This window comes from Dermochelys coriacea, chromosome 2 (genome assembly GCF_009764565.3).
Source record: "Dermochelys coriacea isolate rDerCor1 chromosome 2, rDerCor1.pri.v4, whole genome shotgun sequence".
NCBI lineage: Eukaryota > Metazoa > Chordata > Testudines > Dermochelyidae > Dermochelys > Dermochelys coriacea.
In genome coordinates this window covers 172,424,759-172,447,443 of record NC_050069.1, presented here as the reverse complement: position 1 = coordinate 172,447,443, position 22,685 = coordinate 172,424,759, and the positions used below count along the sequence as shown (strand labels likewise).

The window sequence follows — 22,685 nt, the reverse complement described above, 5'->3', positions numbered from 1 at the left end:
ATACTAAAGCATCTTTCCTAGAATAAGTTGATTGTGACACATCAACCAATGGGTTTAACATTTTGTAGTTTTTTTGTGCTCTCAATCTCCACATTGGCTTTGCTTTACAACTGGGGTAAGACGTAAGTGCCTATTTACAAGACTAGGATTGTTTGTATTCCTGAGCTTCCCCCTTTCACCCTCTTCAGTGGGCTTGACTGAATATGACTGGCATCTTTTGAAAACAATCCTGCTATGGTCATTTGAAAGGTGGATGCAAACTGCCACTTATGATCTCTAAGGCCAGCTGATCAGTTTCAACTTTTTCTTTAGCTCTGCTCACCTTGGAACAAATCTAATGTACCTTATGTGGGTGGATAAGGGCCAAAAGAAATTTAAATGCTGCATATGTGATGCAGAAGCAGAAGTTAGAGAGTCTGCCCAACAAGGCACAGTGCACCTCAAGCAAGACATGGGAAAGATCTCCGCAGTGGGCATCAAGTTCAGTGTGCATGGAGGAAAGTGGGCATGCCAGGAGCTATAACCTAGATTCATATAGCCACAAATTTAGAAATGCAGTGGGCCATGTCTGTTATTCCACCTGTCGCCAGCACTAGCCCAACAGTCTGCTAATGAACCTGAAGAGGGAGATTCGGACTCCCTGACTCCCTTGTTGTTTCTGGGAGCAAAAACCCTTTTGAGTCACGATTTAGTCATGTGTGCAGGGCTGAGCTGCTTGAAAGAGGATTATGATGTGCACTACATATGTGTGCATGTGTCTGCAAAATCTCTATTATATACAGCTACTCTATGGAGTATGATGTGGAATAAAGGTTTTATAACTATCCATCTAGGATGGGCACATTATTCATGAGTGGCGAAGCAAGCCATTCTTTATAGAAATTCATTTGCCTACTTCATAACCGATATATTATGGTCTGGTCACATTAGTGCATCCTGATTAATGGGTACAGTTTATGCAGCTCATTGGCTATGCTTAGTTGAGTTTAAATATTCATCTGTTTATTTTTTTTGTTATGATGAAGTTTGGGTTTTTTCTTTGAGTGCTTGTTCACGTCCGTTCCACATTAGGTGTGCGTGTGCCACATGAGCATCGGAACCTTTTTCTCTTAGCAGCTCCCGTCGGGCCGGCAGGCCCCCTGAGTGGCGCCACTGCGCCGTGCATATATACCCCTGCCTGCCCGATCCCCTCCAGTTCCTTCTTACCATCTGTGGCGGCGTTGGAACAACCTCTCTCTCTCTCATAGAAGAGTAGTCCCTTAGCCTTTAGAGTAGCTGTTATCAGTTAGTTTACATACAGATTGTGGACACTTAAGTCATTAGATGCTTGGAGGCCTCCAGCATCTGCCCCAGGCTGCGGGGAATGCCGCAGGCCCATGGCTTCAAGGCTTGAGCCATGTGCTGCAAACCTATGCCAGTTAGTGACCCCCACGACTCGTGTCTACGTTGCCTGGGGAACGGACATCAAACTGAAAGGTGTAGGATTTGCAAGGCGTTTAAGCCAAGGTCAAGGAAAGAAAGAGACTTTCGCCTAAAGCAACTGTTGATGGAGGCTGCATTGCAGCCGCCGGGCCCAGAGCGTCCGATGCTGGCTCAGGCTTCCTCGGTGCGTAGTACCCCGGAGCCGTCGAGAGACCCGGCACCGGCTAAGCACTGCAAACTGTTGCCCCCGGAGCACCAGGCTTGGCCCTGGCATCGATTGTCCTCCCCGGTGCAGCCCCCGGTGCAGCCTAAAGGCTGGCACCTCCCAAGACCCCGAGCGCCGACAAGAGTGGGAAGGCCGCAGTACCGGTGCTGACACAGGCGGTCCCGGCAACACAAGCCCCACTGAACTCAGACCTAAGTGAGCTCAGTGCGGATGATGGGCTTGAGGGCATAATGAGTCAGTCCTCTATGCCTGGCACCTTTGAGGCTGCAAAGGACCTCATCGAGTTGTCGGCGGCGAGCCCCCTCCCGTATGGGGAAAATCCTCCGACGCTCGTGCCTCGGGTGCCATCGAGGGGTAAGCCAGCAATGGTGTGCCGCTCGAAGACACCATCCTGGCACTGTTCCCGGAGTTGGTCCCGGTCGAGGACTGACTCTGCAGACTCGCACTTGCCAGCGGCCCGGAAGGAGGTTGCGGCACTGGCAGCGGGTCAACGCGAAGAAGCATCAGAAAGGGCATGCCGCTCTCCGGCACCGCCCAGAGACTGGCACCTGGAGGAGTTGAGGCAGCCCTCGCCAGAGGTCTCCTGCAGGTCCCGGTCCCGATCCAGATCCCGGTCCCAGTCCCGGTCCTGGGAATACTGGAACTGCTCCTGGTCCCGCTCAGCCAGGAGCTGCTCGTTCTCCCGCCGGCGCAGTTCATTGGCACCACCATATCCTTCACGATCAGCATCGCCGCAATCGGGTGCCAGCTCCGCCCGCTATAGCTACCCGCACCGGGGCCCAGAAAGCAGGGACCCTCAAGGGAGCTGGCAACCTCAATGAGGGCTGCCAGGCCATTGGCCCTTCTGGACCCTTGGCCCTATCAGGAGTGCCAAGGGGTCCCGTCCAGGGCAAGTTACTCAGTGCAGCGGTCCCAGTCCCCGCACCAATGCCAGATGGTGCCAGAAGCAACAGTATTCAGGCCTCCAGCATCCCTTCAGCATAGACCGGAGAGGGCTCTTCTTGGACCAGACAGACGCAAGGCTGCAAAGCCTCAAGGACTTGTGAGCTACACTCAAGTCGCTGGGTATGCACACCCTGGCGACCCAGAGGAAGCCCTTTAAGCTGCAGTCTCCCCCTCAACGCCAGGACCAGCCTCGCCATAGGCATGAGCCTTACCGTAGGTGAGGCAGGGATAACAGGTGACAGCGCAATAACAGTAATAACAATAATGCGCCGGGCCAAAACCAAGGCCAGCACAAACCCCAGCCGGGCACTAAGTCTGGCTGTTGAAGGTGCGCTCAAGGACAGCATACCAGACCAGTCACCAGATCCGTCCCTTTGTTTCCTGAACTGCCTGTCCCGTTTCTCCCGTGCGTGGTCCACCATTATGTCAGACCGTTGAGTCTTACACACGGTGTGGAACGGGTACTTGCTGCAGTTCGTCTCCCTCCCCTCCTCCCACCCTCCTTCCCCGTCCCTCTTCAGGGACCCCTCTCACGAGCATCTCCTAGATGAAGAAGTCTGCTTGCTGCTAGAGGCAGGGGCGGTAGAGGCGGTGCCTCACGGCCGAAAGGGAAAAGGGTTCTACTCCCGGTACTTCCTCATCCCCAAGGCCAAAGGGGGCCTTCGCCCCATCCTAGACCTGTGCGGGCTCAACAAGTTCCTGGTCAAGGCTCGGTTCTCTCTGGGCACCATCATCCCTTCCCTGGATCCAGGGGACTGGTATGCTGCCCTCGACATGAAGGATGCATACTTTCATATCGCCATCTTCCCAGCACATCGACAGTTCCCACGCTTCACCTTGGACTGAGAATATTACCAGTTTGCGGTTCTCCCATTCAGTCTAGCCACGGCCCCAAGGGTGTTCATGAAGTGCATGGCGGTGGTGGCGGCCTTCTTATGGAGGGAGAGAATCCGGGTGTACCCGTACCTCGACAACTGGCTCCTGGCAGGCTAATCCAAAGCGGAGGTGCGGGACCATGTGGAGGTGGCCCTGAGATTGTTCCACAAACTGGGGCTCCTGATCAACATCCCCAAGTCCACGCTTGTACCCACGTAGAGAGTGGAATTCATAGGGGCGGTCCTGGACACGGTGCAGGCCAGGGCAAGCCTTGCACTACCTGAAACTGGACTACCTGAAAGGGGGTTTCACTACCTGAAAGGGGGTTTCAAAGAGGATGGCTCTAGACTGTTCTCAATGGTAGCAGATGACAGAACGAGGAGTAATGGTCTCAAGTTGCAATGGGGGAGGTTTAGATTGGATATTAGGAAAAACTTTTTCACTAAGAGGGTGGTGAAACACTGGAATGCGTTACCTAGGGAGGTGGTAGAATCTCCTTCCTTAGAGGTTTTTAAGGTCAGGCTTGACAAAGCCCTAGCTGGGATGATTTAACTGGGACTTGGTCCTGCTTTGAGCAGGGGGTTGGACTAGATGACCTTCTGGGGTCCCTTCCAACCCTGATATTCTATGATTCTATGATTCTATGATTCTGGTATCCCGATTCTGGGCTATCCAACAAGCAGTGGCCTCCCTGCACCAGTTTCCAACAACAACAGCCAGGTGCTGCCTGCGGCCGCTGGGCCACATGGCAGCATGCACGCACGTGGTCAGGCCTGCCAGACTGATACTCAGGACTCTGCAGGCATGGCTCGTCGGGTGTACCGCCCAGGCAGAAACCCCCTGGACTTGGGAGTGACAGCCCCAAGGGATGTGCTGGACTCCCTGCTGTGGTGGCAGTCCCAGCCTGTGGTTTGCAAAGGTAGCCCCTTTGCCATCCCACTTCTGGACCTGACGCCGGTAACAGATGCATCAGACCACGGATGGGGGGCTCACCTGGGGGACCTCATGACGAAGGGGTTGTGGTCCGAGGCAGAGCAGTCACTCCATATCAACATGAAGGAGCTCAGGGCGATTCGTCTTGCCTGCCAGACCTTTCACGCCACTCAGAGTGGTCACAGCGTGACAGTTCTGACAGAAGATGCTACTGCCATGTTCTATATAAACAAGCAGGGCAGAGCTCGTTCCTCGCCACTCTGTCGCGAGGCTCTCTTCCTCTGGGACCTTTGCATAGCCCATGCAATTCACCTCGAGATGCCCTATCTCCAGGGGGTACGGAACCAGCTGGCGGACTCCCTCAGCAGATCGTACCGCATGCACGAGTGGATGCTCAGGGCGGACATTGTGCTTTCGCTCTTCCGCAGGTGGGGGTTTCCCCAGGTAGATCTGATTGCCACCAGGGCCAACGCCCAGTGCCTGTGGTTCTGCTTGTTCCAGGGCCGCAGTCCAGGCTCACTCGCAGACATGTTTGCGATCCCATGGAGAGGGGGCTTGATGTATGCCTTCCCCCCGCTCCCCTTGGTGCACAAGGTCTTGCTCAAGGTGCGCAGGGACAGGATGGCGGTGATCCTCATCGCCCCAGCCTGGGCCCGCCAACACTGGTACACATCGCTCCTAGAGCTGTCGGTGGAGGCCCCAGTAGTCCTGCCCCTACACTGGGACCTAATTACACAGGACGGCGGGTGGCTTCTCCACCCCAACCTGCAGTCGCTGCACCTGACAGCATGGAGGCTCTGTGGCTAAACGCCCTGGAGAGCCAGTGCTCCCTTCCTGTGCAGCAGATTCTGCTTGGCAGTAGAAAGACGTCTACCAGGCTGGCCTATATGGGCAAGTCGAAAAGGTTCTTGTATTGGTGTGAACCCCGACAGGTGCGGCTGGGTCAGACCCGGTGCAGGCCATTCTGGAGTACCTCCTGCACCTCAAGCAGCAAGGGCTAGCCTCGTCCTCACTCAGAGTGTACCTGGCGGCCATCTCCGCCTTCCATCCGGGGTTCTCAGGGGGCTCAGTGTTTTCCCACCCAATGGTGGGATGGTTCCTTAAGGGGTTGGAGAGGGTGTTCCCATATTCCCGCCCCCCAGTCCCTCCATGGAACCTTAATCTGGTCCTTTCTAAACTCATGGGACCCCCTTTCGAGCCCCTCGCTACCTGTTCTCTCCTCCACCTTTCCTGGAAGGTGGCATTTCTGGTTGCCATTACCTCGGCCAGAAGGGTGTCCGAACTGAGGGCCCGCACCTCTGAGCCACTGTACACAGTATTTCACAAGGTGTTCTTCCCGAAACCCCATATGGATCCGAGTCACCGCAGCTTGCACACCCTGGATGTGCGTCGAGCGCTGGCATTCTATTTGGAGCGCATCAAGCCCTTTTGCAAATCCATGCAGTTGTTTGTGGCCGTAGCTGAGAGGATGAAAGGCCTCTCAGTGTTGGTGCAACCGATCTTGTCTTGGATTACAAGCTGCATCCGGGTGTGCTATGAGCTTTCAGGTGTTCCAGCCCTGGCGGTCATGGCCCACTCACCAGGGCGCAGCGACTTCCATGTCTTTCCTGGCACAGTTCCCGATCCAGGAGATCGGTAGAGCAGCCATCTGGTCCTCGGTGCACACTTTCATGACCCACTACACGGTCAACCAGCAGGCCAGAGAGGACGCGGCAGTTGGCAGAGTGGTCCTCTGATCAGTTGTTCCGTGACTCCTACCCTCCTCCAGAGGTAAGCTTGCAATTCACCTAATGTGGAATGGATGTGAACAAGCACTCGAAGAAAAAACAGTTACTTACTTTCTCGTAACTGTAGTTCTTCAAGATGTGTTGTTCACATCCATTCCACCACCCACCCTCCTACCCCTCTGTTGGAGTCGCCGGCAAGAAGGAACTGGAGGGGGTCGGGCCGGCAGGGGTATATATGCACAGCGAAGTGGCGCCACTCAGGGGCCCTGCCGGCCCTACAGGAGCTGCTAAGGGAAAAAGTTTCCAATGCTTGGGCACGCACACACCTAATGTGGAATGGACGTGAACAATACGTTTTTTCTTTCCACTTTGCTTCCCTCCTTGAGATCCTTCCATTTAAGCGATTGGAAAGACTTGATAGAGGGTGAAGTAATCAGTGACACCTGAGTGAACATGTCCAGATTGCAGAAGAATCAAGGGCAGACAGTGAGAGCCATTCGATGAAAATAAGAATGATTGAATTTATATTTTGTGAAAACATAAATGCATTGTTCTGTTTTCTGTTTTTCCCCCTTCAGTATTGAAGTCCTTTGGCTTGACAACTGGTGCCTGGAATTTGCTTAATATCTCACAGTTCTGCCCAATAGTAAATGAATCAAGGTTCCTCAGACCTCACAAGCTGCCTTTCTCTCACATATGGTGTTGTCTCTCTGTAGCAGAACACTGATAGGTTTTAAAGCTGCCCTCTCACCTGCCCACCAAGGCCATAAGAAAAGATTAGTAGCATTAATACTTGGAAGGGTTGAATCAATTCCTCTGAAGGACCTGGCAAAGTAACTTTCACTGTCTCTCTTTCTCATGTTAATAACAAACTTGGCCTCATCACATAATGAAATTTAAAAGTAGTCTGTGGAATGCAATTTTAAACTTAATTGTTCAAAAGACAGGTTGACGAAGCTCCTGTTTTTAAAGCTGTTAACATATTTAAACATTATTGCTTTTGTGCACATGCTTAATTGCCATGCTCAGCAGTAAACAATGCAATAGTTTCCATCATAATAAAATACTTTCAGCCCAAAGAATAACCACACTCTCTAATGTTAATTCTAATGTGTGACCGTTTGATTTCCCTTTATGAGAGAAAACAATAGCACCATCTTCATCACCAGCTTTTGGGGAGCAAACCTTTTTGAGAATTATAGTGAGATGCTTGTGTGAGTTTATGAAAATCTGATGTGTTTGGCAGCCAACCTAATACTTAATTATGTGACAAGCAATTCCATAATAGAGGTATAATGCACCCCGCAGCCTTAGAGATGGGGGAGGGTTTTTTTCGGGCAAGCAGGAAAAGAGGGCTCAGACGTATCTTTAAGGGTCTCCTCTATCCTTGTAGGAGCTCAACATCCTTGTGGGCTTGGGATGGAGGAAGGTAGCTGAGACAGTGAGGACATCCTAGCAGATTGGCTGGTCTGAGGAGCATAGCAGAAGCGCACTGGCTTCTGCACACTCAAGGGGAGGGCACATAAACCTTTTCCCTCTAGCCACGGAGCCATTACATACCCAGAACCGCTCCCAGACTTGGGGTTAGAGTAGAACTGGATGTTTGTGCCATGTTATGGGCATCATGCTAGTCACCTTTTGGGGACTGGTAAGGTTAGGACGTAAAATTCAACCTGTCATAATTTGGCAGGTATCTAGTATAGGTATTGTGGGGGAAGGGGTCTGGTTCCCCAATAACCTGGAATTGAAAGTGGAGTTAGGGTAAGGCATCCGTAAAGAAGCTGGGAAGTGGGGTTGGAGTTTCTAACATCTGGTACAGCAAGGAGATAACCCTCTTTCCCCCAACCTCTTAACCGTCCTATGAGGGGAGAGTGATGAGGCTGGAACTGGATGTGGAGGCTTACAGCAGCGCTTCACCAGGCAGAACAGATTATGAAAGGAATTGTGACCTGCACTGGATGGCTTATTGTTGGTTAGTTCCCAGAGTAATTAAATTAATAAAGTTATAGCCTAGTGAAACTACATCCCTTGTTTCTTGTCTTGTGTGCCAGGGACAATATATTGCACAATGCTGCTTAATACAGTTCAGAATTGTTTGAATGACAGAAAGAAAAGAAAGGGGAAATCAACAGATTTACCAAAAGAAATGAGGAAATTTCTTTACTTTGTTGCTCTACTAACATACAGGATATTCAGTTAGTCTCATTTTGTGCAGTTCATATTTTAAAGTATTTTCAGACATGCACTCTTCTGTTGTTTCTTTAGTAACCTTATGTGAGTATACAACTTATCATGAAGCACTTTACCAACATCAGTGAAAATTATTTCCTTGGCTCTAACTTATTTCATTATTTAATAATATATTTCATTGCATCTATCTTTTTTCTATTTATAAATTGCAAGCAATTTATTGCAAATCTGAAGTTCTTTGTGGAATAATTTTGTTAATAATTAGTTTTCTTTATCTAATTTATGAGTCGTTTGTTGTGAATCTTCTAAATTTATCCCTGACTAGATGACTGAACTCTTGGAATCAGGCTTTTGCTATAAATCAAATTTCAAGATCAAAATTCACTTTCCATAATATTCACTGATTCTTACACTGCTGATATCTAATAGCATTCAAAGAACGTGAATATTCAGAAAGACAGTCCAAGGACAAAGGATAAGTACATCTGACATTATTTGCATAAATACTTGTACAAATTTTCTGAAGTACAGTAGGGCCGACCACAAGTGTTGAAAAATCAGGACATCAAAAATTGTGAGATTTTTTAAAAAAAGAAAATTTGAGGTTTTATTTATTTGTCTTCCAGTTTTTGAGCCTCTAGATTTCACATTTTCATGCTTTGCTCAGCAGCCATAAAGTTTAGAAACATACTTTATCTTTTAATGAAAGCTGACATTCTTATATAATTACTTCACACCAGAAGCTGGGTCTTCAAATGTTGTGAGACTTGACAACTCCGGATGTATTTGCTTAGCTCTACTTAAACTGATACATAGAAAAACAGAGAGATATAATGTTTTTATTTATCTAATCCAAAGGTTCCCAAACTGTGGCCCATGAATACTGATGGTTCACAGAAAGCTGCCTGGTCACATGGTACTGGCTCTCCTGCTTGTTTCCACCTACTACGTTGCATTTAAAAAGCTAAAAGCTCATGAATACATTCCTAATTGTATTTTTTCATGCAGACAATTGCTTTTGTTGCCACAGTGATTTTACATGATCACGAATGGTAGGAAAGCTGGTTGGCACAGTCACAAATGGTATAGTCCATGCAATTGTGAATAGGAAGGTGTCTGAGTCCTGGTCTCTGTTAAGAGGGGCTCTATGCTGTGGAAAAACATGAGAAGCCCTGATCTAATTCTTCTAAAACAAGAGGAGAAGGAGGAGGAGGAGGAGGTCATTTTGCTCATCTCTAGGAAGAATTTCTGCAGATATTTAACCCAGCAGCACTGCCCAGCCGTTTAGATAGGAAACAAAGAAAAATACTGAAAAATACTTAGCCCATCTTTTTTCAGGATGTCATGTAAGCATGCGCTTAACAGAAGCATATATTAAGTCACACTGACTTCAATGGGCCAAAGCCTTGTTTTTACATATCATCCAAAAGTCAGCAACCCCAGCTGCACAGTAAACCTGTGGCATCATACTGAAGCATTAGTTCATCACTGATTCCGAGGGCACAATGTCAAAACCGAATCATCAACCCCACTTCCAACAGCACCGGGCATTTCTGGGAGGGACCCTGCTCAAGTCCTGAGCCAATCTGCCTTTTCTTATTAGCTTCTGGGCACTGATAAGATCACAGCACCAGTTGATGTTGCTGCAGAACTGTTTCATTCTGTTACTGCAGCACTGCTTTAGAGACATGACATTGCCAGTTAGTTATGTATGCAATTGTAAGTCCTTTCCTTGAGACACTGTGGGAATGATATATTTTAATTGCTTTAGCTTATTCTAGAACATATTGAAAATAGCATGGCTTTTATACTGTAGTAAATTTAATTTTCAGCTGAGTTTTACAGTCAGCTGAGTTGGAATAAATCTATATTATTTAGTCTTACAAAGCAATGGCCACTCAGCACATTCAGTAATCCAGTACATTTAATTTTATGGGCAAATCCTTTACCTTGCACCAAACCTGAGGAGAAGGGTTTTGTTCAGGGAAAGGAATGACAATCCTGTGCAGGTTAGAGAAAGGACAGAACCTTCCTTACCTTCTTGTGTTGGTCAGTGAATTTGCATACTCATGAATCTCTAGACCCTGCTCTTCCTAGCACGGCCTACAAAACCCCTCTCAGCAGTGATGTGAAAAGAGCTTTGGAACAGCAGGATGGCAAGATGCACAGGTGATGTGCCTCCTTCCTTCACTCCAGGTAACATGCCCATCTTGAAAGCTCACCAGTTTCAATGCATCCAGGGTCCTCCGCTCTGATGCAATGGGGAAACAGGATTTGCACCAGCTGTCAAATTCCTGTGTCCTTGGCATATCCTAATAACAATAACCCAAATCAAACATTTAATAGAGATAATGCTTTTGCCAGGGTCATGGCTTCTTTTTTCCCTTTTGGGAATATGGCCATGTGTCTCTCATTTTTTCCTCCATTGCTGATAGCAGTGTGAATAATAAATTGTGCTGAGGAGTCAAAAGAGACAAAGCGACCCATTAAAGATTTCAGGGCGACCCTGAAAGTGACACTGAGAATGGAGGTGGAAGATATTGGGGTTACACAGGTGTAGGAAAGGGCAGAATTTCTGCTGTCTCTATTCCTGGTGTTGAGGAAAGAAGGCTGTTTCATTCTCAGAACCAAGTTATAGGGCCGGCAGTTGGGGCGGGGAAGGTGTCTTTTTGCTCTTAAGCACATAAACTGAGCATGTTTGGCATGGAAATCACTGAGAAAATAAACTCCACGCTGCCATTTTGCAAAGTCACTTTTCAGAGCAGAACAGCCCTTTAAATCTTTTCTCGGACACTAATCCAAATTGGACAAGACAAAATCATTTTCTAATGTGCCTTGTAGGACACATCCCCTGCAGCACTTCAATGAGATGCGTCTGACACAAGGCAGTGTGCATTGTGTGAGGTAAAAAATAGCAGAAATATGTATTTTTAATGACAGTAAGAGCCAGTGCAACTTGCATATGAGCTTTATATAAAGTCACATGGAAGCAAATTATTCATTCAACATGCAGGGTTCTGAGTAGTTCAGAAAACATTTGGGGAACACTAAACTGGACATGCTTATTTCTTCATGAACAGCTGAAGTAAATAATTTTACTCAGACAAGTTTCTTTATTTAAATTTCTGGTATAGTAGTGGGGTATTCTCATCCAAAAACATGGGGCTCAGTTGTGATCTGGAGACACAGAAGTAAATTCCCTTGTCAAGTGTTCTCCTGGGGCAGGGACATGGGAAGGCAAATCTTGGCAGGCCTACACCGCCTCTCCCACCCTGTGCAGCCTATAGCAAATGAGCAAATTGGGGGAAGACGGAGTTTGGCTGGAGTCCTCTATTATCTGGTTGTTCTTCACTTTGGAACAGCTCCATATGGAGCTATCTGAAGTAGTCCCTGGGACTGCTTTAATTTAGCCACTGACTGCACCAGCCTCTATATTAGCCCAGAATTCAGGAGGCATAGAGCGGGTATACGAGAGCTTTACCTTCCCAAATCCTGGGCTGTGCCCTGATCAGAAGGTGCAGCTCAGAATCTGGCCCATGGTTTACCAATGTTTTACATGGCCTTGTTGGAGGAAAGTAAGGATTTTTTCACCTTATATTTGGTAACATGATTTCAGCTCTAAATAAAAAAATCAAATATCTCAGTACATTCTGCTCACAAATTTAATCTATTACTGTCATGACTCGTCATATTTCATCACTTGATGCACATTGTTACTCATTTAAAAAGTTGTATCACTTTTTCAGATATTCATTTGGAACGATTTGTGCTGTACAAAGATTTAAGCATTTTTTTGGGCAGCAGATTTATTCTTCTAGAAGATGCTAATTTAGTGGATTCTTTGGCCTTTGTACATTTTCCCCCTCGATTATTTCTTGGCTGGTAATGGTGAGCTCTGAACAAAATAGACACCTGGGCAGTTTCCAAATTCTAGACAGGGTACAAATTTACCAGCGTACAAATGACAGTTATAAATTTCTCCTAAGTAACTGTAGGAACACCTTTTAAAAGGGATTTCTAATTAATCTTGAAAGCATTATAGTGTGTTTAATGGGGGGAGGGATTGTTTTTTCAGGACTGGCTAATTGCCTGAGCAACGGGTACAAATCTGTTTGGTTACAGTGCCAAAAAACAGACAAATTTAGATTTCATTTGGGATACCTGTGAGCTTTATTAAAAACTGCATGAAGTGCTAGCATGACAAATAACTGGGGATTATAGTTACAGTTTGTGACACGCTGCATCACGAACACATACTCTGCATAGTTTTGTGTATGTATCCATCTATCACAAAAATTCTCCCCGTTCTCACCCATTCCCTCCCCTTTTGTATAATTAAAAAAGCAACTCTATTGATACTGTTCCCAGCATCGGTGCTTTGGCTGCTGCAGGGAGGAAGAGTAGACCAGATGAGGGCAGCACATGTAGCTGCACTGTTTGCACATCACTAGAGCTGGGGCTTTTGCTTAGTTTACAATCTCTGGGCTGAAATCTGAGCTCCTTACTGAGGAACACACCCACTGATTTCAATGAGTTTAGGATTGGGTTTCTCCTCCTTCCTCCTCCTCCTTTTCTAATCATGACTACATTGTACTGAGCTGTATACATCTGTGGGTTCAGATCCACGCCTTTCCTTGGTGTTGACAATGGAAATTGACATTTCACGCAGCACTAGGGAAAGCCTGGCATTCATCATAGCATCGGAACTCATTATAAACCTGTCTCATAAGTCATTTCATGGATATATGGGGCCTGATCTTTTTCTAATTAAAGTCAGTGGGAGTTTTTGTACTATTGGCAATAGTAGGAGCATGATCAGGCCCTTTATGCTATTTTTAAAATCATGTTATTTATGAATATGCATAAACTGAACACTGCACTCCTGTCTCTGCCTGTCACCATTCATTAAGTCTAGCATCCACAAACTCTGCCAAGGCAGAGAGAAGAGAACCTAGTACAATAAGCGTTGCCAACTGCACTTAAGTTTGTTGTATCTATCAGTGTCTCTGAGAGATTGTTTCTATATAAAAGGCAATTCTACTCTGAAAAGTCATTATGTAAGAAATTAAGACTGGCATCTTATATTCAGTAATTGTTGCTCCATATGTGCATTCAAAGACACCAGTTAACCTTTGGGACAGAAGAGAGTTGTTGTTTTTTTATTACATTGTTGGCCCCATTGCAACAACACAGCTATGAGAGAGTGAACCGGTTCTTTTGTAGCTCATTCATCAACAGTTGCTGACTAAATGTCAGTGTCCCAGCCTTCTCTGATGGATGTAGGGCTGCTCTTTTAATAATTTATACATACTGTATGTTGACCCAGTTATTGGGATGTTTACTATATGGCTATACTGGATAAAATCAACAGGGCTGTTGGGAAACAATCAGGGGGAAACAACAATCAGAGGGACACCCCTCAGCGCTCTCTTGAGAGTCATTGGCTCTTCGGAGACTGGCCTAACTCCCATTAAGCCTACCAAACTGGTTTTGGACAGCAAGGCAAAAACCCCAAGAACTGAGAGGACAAAAGAAATCAGGCTGAAAAATAGTTATCCTAGTGGGAGGAAGCTGTTGCTGAGAAGCTGTTCAGACTGGCACTCTCAGGCTTATGCTGGGGATGCCTGAGGAAGCTTGGCCTACCCAGATCACCGTCAGAGGATGGAAGGGTTTTAGGTAAGATTGACATGTACATACTGTTTTGTTGTTTAAAAATCCTTTTTCTCTTCCGTTGTGCTTTGTTTCTGCTGCTAAGGTTAAACAATACTTACAGTTACTAGACAGCCTTCTTAAATGTCTTTACCACTGGTCACAGACTCCCAAAATGAAGAATCGCAATTGATGAACCCAGTCATATCTGCTGGGTAAGCACAGCTGATACACAGAGAGGTGTAGCCTCGGTCCCACTCTGAAAGTGGGATAATTATGTGATTTCACCCCAGGAGAGGTAAAGGCACAAGGCCTGACATGGCCTCAGAGATACCGGAAAGGGGACAGAGCTGCACCTAAACCTGTAACAGTCTTCATGTATGCCCTTTATTACACCTGTGCACTTCCAAAAGTTGACAAAAGTTGCGTAGCATGGGTGTAACTGACATCAGTATTTATCCAACAGAATCTTTGTTGCTGGTGATGAGGTTTGGGCCAGAAAGAACACAGCTTGATGTTCTTTTCCCCTGTGCTTGCAGGGGTGGCAGGTAACAGAAATAACCATCTTTAATAAATAAACCATTCCATTTGATCTGGAAATCACTGTGATGCAATAAATGTGGAGCCCAGCAATGCCATTTTTTGAAAGTTGCTTTTCAGAATAGAATTGCACTTTTAAGGAAAACTCTGGAGTAATATAAAAACTGTTGCATTTAATTAGAAGATAGAATAAATCACTAAAACATATAATTTTTAAAAGATTCGTTAATAATTAATCATTAAACTTATTGAGAGCCTGAGGACATGGGCCCTGAACTGCTGCCTGCTTTTGATTTGAAATCAAGAGAAGTTGAAGTCTCAGCATATTCCCTTTGTGAAGGACTGACTGGTTCAGGTACATGTTAATTAGCTCTAGATTGAGTTGTGACCCATTTCTGCTGGCTATTCAGTGCTCTGTGTGTAAGGGTTTGGTGGGCTCAGTCCAGTTCCTAGCCAACAGGTATCTGCATCACAAAAACTGACTCCTTGGCTGGCAGCCTCAGTAGAGATGTCAAGGCATGGAAGGACCATGGAGGCTGAACTACCCTCCTGCCACTAGAAACAGTCCCTCCAAGTCAGGGTTTGAGTCACAATGACAGAACAGTGTAGGGAAGCTTACACTTTAATTGCTTATGCTATATCTGTTTGGCAGGATAAATAGACGACTTCATATTGTCCAGGACTTCAGTGCTACTGTCTCTCTCTGCTCTTTTAAAAAAAAATTCTCTGCAGGGTTGAAGGTCTCAATTCCCCAAATGTTCATGTAATTCAGAATATTTATTTTCTCTTAAGTGAAAACATACTCAGGCTCCATACTGTTTGACCTCCCAGAAGAACTGTAAATGTGTTTCCACTTGGGATTAAAATCATTGTGGGTTGCTGAAGGGCACACTGCAGCTACCTGAACCATACCTAATCTGGACAAATTGCAAAGGAGCCACATATTACAACAGTGTCAATCAAATAACCTTTACAGTCTCTCGCGAAAGGTTAAAATGAGACCCTCATAGAATTAAAGGGTCCAAAGCTCTAAAAATTGTCCTTTTGGGAGAAGAACAGCTCTTATTTCATTTTAAAAGATCTAGCTGTATTGCTTTTTATGGATATTTTATGTTTATTAACTCAGTGGTGTTGGGTTTCTTTTTGTTTCATTTTTTTTCTGTTTTGCATAGCAGGGAGCTAAAGCTATTGCAAAGACAGGCTAGTCTGTTTTTTCAGTTTGAGAACCACTGGTGTTTTGTACAGGTTAGTTTACTTACGAAGGCAGCAGTAATCACAGCCACAATACAAACATAATTTAAAGTTAGTATCAGTAATAATAATTATATTATGGTAGCACCCAACAGGGCCCCATTGTGCTGCTTGCTGTACAAACACAAAATATAGACAATCTCAATGGTTTACAAACTAAAGACAGAAACAGACAAAGGTTATGGGATGTGGATATAGCAAACAAGCAAATCAATATGATGAAGAACAGGCACAGTTTAAACTATGCCGTTTGGAAACTCAGATCCCAATCCTGCAATCAGATTTGAATAGCCAGGCCCATAACCCTGAAATAGCACTCCACTGACTTCATTGGGACTTCACATGGGCATAAGTGTCTGCCTGTCCTGATTGGGTTGCAGGATTGGGACCATATATTATATCATTTTTGAATTGTGCCATGATCAATGTGATCAGATAGTTTATGTGATTAAATTGATACTGTGAGCATAGAAATCACACTTAGAACTTGTCTGCGTGAACACTTAGTTCATGGTGAGCTGGGGTGTAAATCTGCCCTGCAGTAGATGAAATGGCAGTAGACTAAAGTGCACTTGGGGACTTTTAGTGAGCAGCAGCAACAGCATCCATAGAAACACTTAGTGTGCAGCAAGCTAGTGTGGGATAGATTCATAGCCTACTTGCCATAAACTAGGTGTTTGGACAGAAAAGCCCTTCAAAAGGTCTATGCCTCTGTTATCAATAGCACCTGGATTATTAAAGTGACATAATTTAAAAAATACAATTTATTTTTCCCCACTTACAATCTATTTACTTTTTGATTTCACTCTGTGTTAACAATGAAAATAGACTGCAGAGTATCACTTTTGTGTATAGCCAGTTTCAGTTTCTGATTATTTCATAAACTACCACAGTGCGCTTTGTTTGGGTTCACAATGCTTTATGAGGCAGTTTTAAATTGAATTACTGAAATTTTAAAAATATAATGTAAACATTCTATTAATATGCAGTTCTGTAAAAGAATAAATAAATCAGTAACTCTTTTCTTATTTAATATCATCTACATTTTGTACTTAAATCTAGTTCAGTGTCCCTTTAACTCCTTCTACTGTCTCCGTTGATAAGATCATTACAGATTTCTATTGCTATTATTTTATTTACAAATTTTATATTCATATTTTGTTTGTTTTTTAATCATAGAAATGTAAGGATAAAAGTTCATGACATGTGGTTACTGGTCGGCACCATTTAATCTCTTTAAATTGAGAGTGTAACAAAAAGTACCATATTTCATACAGTAAGAATCCATTTTTACTACAACAGTGACGTGAGTTAATTACTGTTTGGCGAGAGAATCCACAGCTGAAATACCACACAAAGAGGAGGCCTGGTCAAGAGCACGGATATGATTTTGTCACAGTATAATTATGCACAATTCATGGCACAGTCACAGTAAAAGTAGATAATTTCATGCTGTGGTCATGGCAACCTTGGGGACCCTGCTGCCACGCATTAATGCTTTGTTAGTTCACTTTGATCTAGTCCCTTTTTGCAGGACTAGAGCAAAGGGAACTATCAACTGTTAATGCGCAGCAGCTGATCAAAGCGAACTAATGAACTGTTCATGCACGGCAGCACAATCTATATAAATGGCAAAATTCATGGTTCCATGACAGTGGTGACCTTTCACAGTCACGCTGAAGGAAATGGCAAAATTCTCAGGTTCTAAGACAGTGGTGACATAATCATATCCTTAGTCATGAGGCTTGAGAGTGTGACAGCCTAGCTCTGCTATACACTTCCTATGTAAACATGCATAAATCTCTCAACTTATTTGTGTCATATTTTTCCAATATGTCTAATGGGGATAATAACACTTAGCTATCTTGCGGAGGAGAGGGGGTGGTCGGATAAATTTAAGATCCTCATTAATGGCTGGATTCTATGCTATGCTCTCAAGAGATATGGTAAAGATGGTTCATTATGATTAAAATTTGTTTATTTGTTTATTTTATTTTTGTATTTCTGTAGCACCTAGGACCTCAGTTAAGGACCTGCACCCCCATTGTGCGAGGCTCTGTACATACACAACAAAAAGATGAACAAAATGGGTATTCGCCCACGAAAGCTTATGCTCCGATACATCTGTTAGTCTATAAGGTGCCACAGGACTCTTTGCTGCTACAACAAAAAGACAGTCCCTGCCCCAAAGAGCTTACATTTTAAGTATAAAAGATGGATCCAGACAGACATGAGAGTACAAGGAAACAATTGTCTAAATAGAAAAGACAAACACAGGGTAGGGAGAAATATTGGCTTTAAGGAAACTTTTTACCTCCCAGTTGCTGAGGGGCTCCACTCTCCAGTGCAGGGAGCAGCCCAGAGTAGCTGGAGATCCAATAGCTCTCTGGCCATTCTCATCCTATCTCATGGCATGTCCGCTCACCAGAGGGCTATCAGTAGGGAGCAGTATATGGCTGTGTACACCAGCCATAGTCTACTCCTGCACTGGAAGAATTCTTCCAGCAGCTGTTGAAGCTCCTCCACACTGCCAGCATAGTGTGCAGAGGATACACAAGGGCCCAGAATGTGGCTATAAGTTTCTATCAAAATGCAAAATACTATTACTTATTATTTCGCAATATTTTCTGTTGCTGCAGTCGCTAGTTATTCTTTGACTTGCAATACCCCAACCTATAACTAGATATCATGCTAGGATAATAACTGAAGTCAGGCACCGCTGTAGTGTAATTATAAATATGACCCAGAGGTAAGAACTTCTGTTATCTTTGAAAGAACTCAACCCTGGAAGTACTAAAAGCAGGCAATGTGCCATACATAATCTGATAGCATGAAGATACCTTATTTTGGGTTACAGGCAAATTAAATAAACAGGCTTGAAAGAGATGAATCCCATATTGCATAAATTTCCTTCTCCCGTGTGAAGCCAATCATATTAATGATTTCCAGCACAATGCTTTTCAGATACAGTAGCAAATGTAATCTCTGGATAGTGAGGATGAAGTATCATCTTCAAATTTGACTAATATGTCTCCAGACAATTCGGGGTATCATCTTCTAAGCAGCATCTGATATACTAAAAAAAAATCTATTTATGTTTGACACTTTAAATTTTTGGCAGTTTGACAGGCTGCACAGTCCATCATTCTGACATATTGCACCACAACTTTGCGACACACTGGAGCACTGAGAATAATTAGATTTTGGAGTGAAGCTTTTGCACCATCACCCATCTATCTACCTGAACTAGAGTGGATAAAGCCAGTTTGCTAATTAACCAAATTACATGGATATTCAGCACATCTGTAATTCTTTTTTAGCCAATAGAAATGTATGTGTTTCAACTAATGTGCACGATTCTGATGAGAGATAAACATTGGGCCCTGTTCTCAAACCCCATCCACATGTGGGATAGTCCCACCAAACTCAGTGAGACTGCTCGTGAAGATAGGCACTACTCGAAGTGCATGAGACTTACAGAATCAGACCCATTGCCTACAATTTATGTATACATTTTTGTAAATGCATTTCTTAAAAGGAGAAGGAATATCAGTAAAAGATCAGTGTTCACAACAAAGAAGTGGAGTCACTGTTTGTTTTTGCATATGACCATGCAGGTATTTTCTCATGGTTAACGTCAAGGGAAATTGCGTCCAGGTCATTTAATCTCCTTGTGCTTCAGCTAAGCACAGTAAGACTTAATCAAGCACAAATTCAGTGTGCTCTCTAAGCAGCCAGTCTGTATGTTAAAGAGTTCAATAGCCCTAGCCTTATCCTGTTCAGAAACATCCTCTCTTAGGACCCAACTGGTTATTGGAGCTAGCTGACCACTTCTTGAACTGCCCATCTTTATTATGTCTTGGAGGGGGAAGTGTGCCTTTGTGTAGTTGCTGTTGTAGAGGGGAAAAAAGCCCCTCTTCTTTAGGCTACATACTTAGAGGAGCCATAATTTCACCCTAATTGCTTTCCTGACTTACTTGAGCTATATTTTTCCTTCCCTCCCTTCCCCCCGCCCCACCTGCCCTATTCCCAAAGATTTATTACTCCGTGCAGATAGATACCTTAAGAAAAAAACAAATTACTAAATGCAAACTGGTCTTATTAAGGGTAGAAAGATAAAGCAGTCAGATTTCATTATGCACATGTTATATGAGTAATTGCCTTTTTTTACTGCAAGTCAAATTACATCCTGCATATATTCATAGAGACACAGCTCATAACAAACTATCTTTCAACTCAAAATAAAAAAGGAGGCTGAAGCTATTGGCACCATATTAATTCAGACAATAAAAAAGTAATTACATGTCTTTAACTGCCGCCCTTTTAACTGTCTCTCACTCAAATTAGTTTTCCCCTCTTTGTCATTTTTTTTTTGCTTTCTTGTAAATGTGTCAGTTTTTTCAATGTTCATTTTCAGAGCTTTGTTTTCAAATGACAGGCTTACAAATAAAAAAATAGAGTCCATACACCCCCAAACTTTGTGAAAGGGAAGATTTGAACTGTGAACTTGGATTCAAACTTTACATACATTTATAGTTCATTGACCCAAACTCTGAACCCAAACATCCCCCTACTTTGGAGTGTTCAAAATCTGGATCCAGGTCTAAATTTTGCAAATTGGAATCACTCTAATTACAATAAGTAAATACATTTTCAGCTCTATAGTGTCCTTGATCCAATGGGCATCTCTTAAAAGTATCCTAATCTCACTGATATTGTTTATATCCCTTATATGGCTATTTGGCTTTCATATGAATCTTCTCAGCAACAGATTACAGTCAGCGCTAAGAGCACAAACTACACTACGGCAGGGATTGATGCTCTGAGATTGATCCACCAGCGGTCGATTTAGCAGGTCTAGTAAAGACGCTGATTTTGCGCCTAGTAAAGACCCGCCAAATCAACTGTAGATCACTCTCCAGTCAACCCCTGTACTCTACCCCCCCGATGAGAAGAGGAGGTAAGTCAACATGAGATTTAATCCCATCGACCCCCCGCATGATAGACCCCGCAGTAACTCGACCTAAGGTGCGTCGTCTCCAGCTACGTTATTCACACAGCCGGAGTTGCGTAGTGTAGGTCGACTTACCATGGTAGTGTAGACATAGCCTATGAGAAGTAGAACAGAATGCAGATGTTCAGACACAGCATATATTCCTGTAGATAATAGCACTCTGTTCAGAAACAACTGAGCTGAAGCACTAATAGCTAACATATACATATGTTCTAATATTTTAACAAAGTTAAATTTATCAAACAACATAAGAATAAGGACCTGCTGTTTCACTACAAAATCTTCCAGTAAAAGTAATTTCTCCAGGTTCCCAAAAGATATTGGAAAACTGTTATTTTTTCAGATACTGCCTGACATGCCTTCCCTCCCACTTGTTGGTATAATTTGCAAAATATATAGAGTCCTTAAATCCATTTACTCTAAAAATATATGGAACATGGCAGTTTGACTTGCAGGCTAATGACTCCTCATAGAGTTGTGCAGTGTGCAATTACATGGATAGCTATTCTATGTCCTATATGTGCAAGGAAACCCAAATGAAAATAGTTATATATTATACACTCCAAGGGTTATAGAGGGAAAAAAGTAATATTCTTCAGTTATGTTATCCCATACGTCTCACAGCTGTGGGACTATATCAACATTAAGATAAATATCAATTAATAATTTATTCCTTAACAGCTTCCTGGGACACTGGTTCAGTATATAGAGAGAAGCAATTACCAAGCCATTCCTTGGGTTTTCCCTGATGCTCTACCATTCAAGTGTTAACTAGGTTTAAGCCTGCTTAGTTTATGAAAGCTGATGAGACCAGAGCTGAAGTTGATATGGGTCTGGGCGGGATGCACACCAGTTAAAGATCTGCCCCTCTCCCTTTTTTATCTTTAGCCAAAACAAAACAGGAAGAGAGAGAGAGAGAGAGAGAATAGTCAAGCAGCATCTGACAGTGATTAGGACAGAATTCTGCAGCAAGGTAGTTTCATAGCACAGTGTGGGAGATCTGCATCAAGAAAAGCCCATTTATATTGCTGATCTTTACACTGCCATTTGCTTCTCTTTAGCATCTTATTACTGGTAGCATGTGATAGAGAAATGGATATAATTTGGAGATGCTCACTATAAGAGTAAGGTTTTTCCCCCCAGTTCCCTGCTTCCTAAATAAAAAGAGAACATACAGTTCTGATGCAAAACGTGCTTAAACACGACCATTTCTGTTGGTGTCTTGAATGGTGATTCACTAAATATCCTCTGAGATAGGTGAAATAGGAAAACAGTATTGATTGTGTTTGTGCTCAGTATGTTTTAGCTATTGTTCAAGGACCATTAATTCTAATAAAAATACTGCCCCTGAAATGTTTCATAGACTTAGTGAACACTATTTACCATGTATATATACTTGTGGCTGACACCTAGCGTGGGCCTCAGGGACTGGTCTACCCAGGGGCTAGTGTAACTTAGACCATTCAGTGTTTAGGACAGAGTTATGAGTATTTCCATTTTGTGCTAGTTCTTCACGTTTCCCTTCATTCTCTAAAAAGAAAAGGAGTACTTGTGGCACCTTAGAGACTAACAAATTTATTTGAGCATAAGCTTTTGAGAGCTACAGCTCACTTCATTGGATGCATTTGGTGGAAAATACAGTGGGGAGATTTATATACACACACAGAGAACATGAAACAATGGGTTTTATCATACACACTGTAAGGAGAGTCATCACTTAAGATGAGCCATCACCAGCAGTGGGGGGTGGGGGGGAAGGAGGAAAACCTTTCATGGTGACAAGCAAGGTAGGCTATTTCCAGCAGTTAACAAGAACATCTGAGAAACAGTGGGGGGTGGGGTGGGGGGGAGAAATAACATGGGGAAATAGTTTTACTTTAGTAATGAGTCATCCATTCCCAGTCTCTATTCA

General features: G+C 44.0%; 1 protein-coding gene and 1 long non-coding RNA gene across 2 annotated transcripts in view; both read left to right on the top strand.

The window, feature by feature from the left end:
• The window catches only part of CNTNAP2 (contactin associated protein 2), a 1,664,903-nt gene that overhangs the window by 1,451,433 nt on the left and 190,785 nt on the right, over nucleotides 1-22,685 (top strand). The window lies entirely within an intron of this gene.
• LOC122458880 lies at nucleotides 5,358-11,845 on the top strand. Its single transcript, XR_006279181.1, has 3 exons — nucleotides 5,358-5,729; nucleotides 7,788-7,790; nucleotides 11,832-11,845. It is a non-coding gene; the product is annotated as an uncharacterized LOC122458880 (long non-coding RNA).